This window comes from Trachinotus anak, unplaced genomic scaffold, assembly GCF_046630095.1.
Source record: "Trachinotus anak isolate AG129_WGS33_773 ecotype Australia unplaced genomic scaffold, CSIRO_AGI_Tana_v1 ptg000012l, whole genome shotgun sequence".
Classification (NCBI taxonomy): Eukaryota; Metazoa; Chordata; class Actinopteri; order Carangiformes; family Carangidae; genus Trachinotus; species Trachinotus anak.
This window is the reverse complement of record NW_027273863.1, coordinates 3,598,193-3,602,904: the sequence shown is the minus strand read 5'-3', so window position 1 is coordinate 3,602,904 and position 4,712 is coordinate 3,598,193. Positions and strand designations below refer to the sequence as shown.

Sequence of the window (4,712 nt, the reverse complement as noted above, 5' to 3'; positions counted from 1 at the left end):
CTTCTTTTGAAGGTTGTATCCTTAGGTAATATTATTGGATTATTAATACTTGTAAGCGTTTTTCAAATGTTTAATGCAGAGGTGAAAACAATTACTATATGTTTATGGACAGTTTAATATTTAACAAATGCATCATATATTAAATGAGCTACATAAACTCTTTATCTGCAAAGTAAGTAGTCACTTTAGCTGTCAGGTAAATGTAGTGAAGTAGTAGTTTGTACTTGGTACTTTTATAACTTGATGCTGTTCCCTATAAAAATGTCCCAAAACCAGCTTCCTGTCACTGTCACAGGTTCAGTAAGAGACACAATGGATCTCAGAGAAGAGTTTGAACGCATCATAGCGGGCATGGAGTGGCATGAGACCCATGACACTGTGCTGGCGATGGTCGATGAAATGCTGGGAAGTACACCCAACCTTCCACCCCCACCTTCACCTATCCTACAGCCAGGGACAGGTAAGATGACTGATTATAGGTTAGATTCATAAGAATCTGAACACTACCTGATTGATTTTCTCCTGAACGGCTGATTGATGAATCAGTTAATTGTCTCAGCACTAGCTGTAAGCTTTAGTCCTTCTGTGGATTATCTTTAGGCAGGAGTTCTGGGATGTACTACAGGGCACCTACATGAAAGGTTACTGATGTTATTCATCTTTGCTTTGGTTGTTTTTTTATTCTTTTTTCATTGTTTGTTAAGTCAGGTTTGGGATGACAATATTAAGATCAGGACAGGGATCATAGGCCGGGTTAGGTATAAATATGTGCCACCTGGAAAGTCATATGATAAAATATGTCTGTTGGTAATTCAGTCTACTTGTATTGTAATTGTCTGAGCAAGCAAACAGAATGTCCTAAACCTGTGTTGGTTTACAGTAAAAATCCAGTGTTTACATATATATAGAAGATAATATTTAGAGTGTGTATTGCAGCTGGCTAACCTCCCCTCTCTCTTCACAGTACCTGCCATATCAGTGGCCTGGATGTTATGTCCAACCAGCAGCCGCTCCTCTTCACCAGGTAAGACCCTGGTTAACCACACCCACTCTGAAGAGGCAGAGACAGCAGGTTTAGCAGCATCACTGTGATATGGATGATAGTCATGAATGGGAAAATGTTGTACCAGTTTTTTTCTGTACCAGGCTGTAAACATGTTTATTTCTGCTGTAAAGTTGAACATTTTTTCATGGGGGGTCTCCACAGGTGCCTCTGAAGTTCATTATAAAGCAGTTCCTGTAACTTGAAGAGAGGGTAAACTCTGACACCTGCTGGACAGGTGATGCAGATGATTTTGCAGCTCGTCTAATCACCTGTTTTGTGTGTGTTTGTGTCTCTAGTACAACAACATTCCTGTGGTGAGGCTCCCTGACAGTGTACAGGAGAACCTGGTTCCTCTTGGAATAGTGTAAGTAACACACACAAACACAAAAGCAAACAAACACACATGACCGTGCACATCTGTGAGCCTCTGTATCTTCAAACACACTTTTTTCTGCTATCTAATGTATCTGTCTGATGTTATTCATGTAGGAACGGAGAGGTGGTGTAAGGGCTTCCTCTTGCTCCTGCTGCTCCTCCACCCAACACCTCCCTGTCACAGTAAGTCAGCCTGACTGGCTCAGGATCTGGAACTGGAAAACCACAGCAATCAAATCACACTCACCTTATATTTCATTTCTCACAGCTTCAGGTGTCTGTCTACCAAGATGTTGCTTGTTTCTAAAATACGTTTCTCCTCACAGTCGCTGTGGTGATGCTCTTATTCTGTTTTTTCTGTTTTCCCATAGAAAGAGACAGCATGAGAGCCTGGAGGATGAAGGCCGGCCCTATGTCAAGAAGCCACCAAATGCCTTCATGATATTCAGGGAGGAGCAGAGGCCAAATGTTGTGGCTGAACTCAAAAACAGCAACAGTGCGGTAGTCAACACCGTCCTGGGACAGAGGGTGAGTGTCTTTGCTCTGTTTGTTTGAGACTCTTCATCACAGTTTGGTAAAAGCTGATGCACTGTTTTAAACAACACTTCTAAAATTTTCCTCGAATCACAAATCTTCACATCTTGGGAGTATTTTTATTCTCGAAAGAGAATGATTTTTATTTCCTGTCACATGACCAGAAAACAAGTTGACATTTAAACAGGATTTCCAGTGTTTTATGACACATGTGGGAGTTTGCATTGCAGGGCCTGCACCTGTTAATGTGGATCTGTATCTGTTAACATGTTTTCATTCCTGTGTATGGCACCAGTCAGCCTGTAGTGTAGCATGTGTGCGCGCTGACAGTGTGTTGTCGTGTGTCCACAGTGGAAGTCCCTGTCAAAGGAGCAGCAGGACAAGTATTAACAGGAAGCAGAGCAGGAGAGGCATCGCTACACCCAGCAACACCCAGAGTGGTCCTGCAGCCAGAATTATGTATATGCACTACACTGACATACAACTCATACATGTTTACATCATTACACATGATGATGCAACACAGTCCACAACATCAGGTGGAAAGTCTAATGTGTTTGTTTGTGTGTAGGGCAAAAAGAGGAAGAGGGTGAGGAGGAAGGCTCCCACCAGGGCTGACAATATTTCTGTGGATCACTGTGTATTTTCATGTGATGTGATGAAAACTGTGATGAATAACAATGAGGAGCATAACTTGTCAGAAACATGAACATGAATCTGAATTGTAATTTTATTTGACACTGGCACTAAAGATGTTCCAGGTTTAAGAAGCAGCGTCTGGTTTTCAGAGTGTATGCAGTCTCAGTGACTGATCAGTGTTTGTGTTGTTGTTGGTTTGTGTTGCAGCGTCTGCTGTTGAACCTGAGGTCACACAGCAAGAGCTGTGTGTCACCGCAGTACAGGCAGCGGTGATGGAGCAGTTGACTTTTCTCGAAAATTAGTGTTTCATGCCTGCAAACCTCAGAAACTGAAAAGCTTCACAAAAATCACACAAGTGTTGATTCTGACCAGCATTCACTCACATTGAGTGGTTTTCAGTTGACTGTGTTCTAAAATTAGTGTTTCATGCCTGCAAACCTCAGAAACTGAAAACCTCCCAAAAATCACACAAGTGTTGATTCTGACCAGTATTCACTCACACTGAGTGGTTTTCAGTTGACTGTGTTCTAAAATTAGTGTTTCATGCCTGCAAACCTCAAAAAACTGAAAAGCTTCCCAAAAATCACACAAGTGTTGATTCTGACCAGTATTCACTCACAGTGAGTGGTTTTCAGTTGACTAACTTTGAAAATTATTGTTTCAGGCCTGCAAACCTCAGAAACTGAAAAGCTTCACAAAAATCACACAAGTGTTCATTCTGACCAGTATTCACTCACACTGAGTGGTTTTCAGTTGACTGTGTTCTAAAATGAGTGTTTCAGGCCTGCAAACCTCAGAAACTGAAAAGCTTCAAAAAATCACACAAGTGTTGATTCTGAACAGTGTTCACACACACTGAGTCATTTTCAGTTGACTGTGTTCTAAAATTGGACTGGAACAACAGAAGCCAATACTACATTTTCTGAACAGGTCCTCAGTTCACAAGCGGCAGATATTAACAATAGCATTTACCGGATCTGTCCTTTTTATTCGACCCAGATATTCTTATTACTGGACAATCAAATATACTCATAATCTGAAGTACCCTAGAGATTATGTCACCGTGAAGTCAAGTGTTAACTGTGGTGTGTTGATGTGTTGTGCACAAAAGGCACACGTTAGATTCTCTATGTAGAAGTTCTGTTCATTTACTCCGATCATCACAATACGGTTAGAAGTTATGTATAATACACAATGTACAAAATAACATTAGTACATAACATGTAGCAGTTCATTCATTTGATGCTGTAAGTGCAAACACAATATTTCTCAACTGAAGTAGACATTCATGCAGTTATCCTGACAGCTGGTTTATGTATGTGATAAACTGATCCATCATGTCTGAACTAAAGTCTTTTACTGTGATTTGAAAGGTTTCCACGCTGAAAGCTGAAGGACCACTGCCAACAGAAGGAGGACCTCATGTATGGAGCACAGTATTTGTTTCCATTCATCTGGCTGTGGAGAAAGGAGGCTGCATGGACAACATGGACACAGATTTACCATACACCTTGTATATGCAGCACTTATAAGTCAATAGCACAATACAACACGCGCCACTGATCGTGTCTCTGCCAAGACATCAGCCTCTTACTGTGAGTTGCTCCGATCCTTCGGAGTTAGAAAAGAAAGTCCGCTCTGACTCTCCACAGCTCTGTCCTTGGCTGGGAGCTTGGCGGGTCGTGTCTCGCTCTCCTGGCGATGACAGTGTGATGAGTTCCTCGGCGGCAGCGGGAAGATCACAGATGAGGGACGGTGAACTTTGTTTTGTCCTTAACAAAGTCGGTGTGGAATGTGAAATCGGCTGATATAATAGTCCTTTTCAAAGATAGTCAACTTAAAATGACTCAGTGTGAGTGAATACTGGTCAGAATCAACTCTTGTGTGATTTTTGTGAAGCTTTTCAGTTTCTGTGGTCTGCAGGCCTGAAACAATAATTTTCAAAGTTAGTCAACTGAAAACCACTCAGTGCGAGTGAATACTGGTAGGAATCAACACTTAGATTCACAACAATCACATCACTGTTGTTTCTGATCAGTATTCAATCAAGCTGAGTGATTTTCTGTGAAATGTGACCAAAGAGTAGTACTACATACATGCCGACCTCAGAAACTGAAAA

The 4,712-nt window shown here is 41.5% G+C and overlaps 1 long non-coding RNA gene across 1 annotated transcript; it reads left to right on the top strand.

Annotated features, from left to right (window-relative positions):
• Positions 1-960: 960 nt before the first annotated feature.
• Positions 961-2,534, top strand: LOC139629649 (uncharacterized). The gene is made up of 5 exons (XR_011693014.1): positions 961-1,024; positions 1,342-1,409; positions 1,535-1,603; positions 1,792-1,948; positions 2,306-2,534. It is a non-coding gene; the product is annotated as an uncharacterized lncRNA (long non-coding RNA).
• Positions 2,535-4,712: the final 2,178 nt, after the last annotated feature.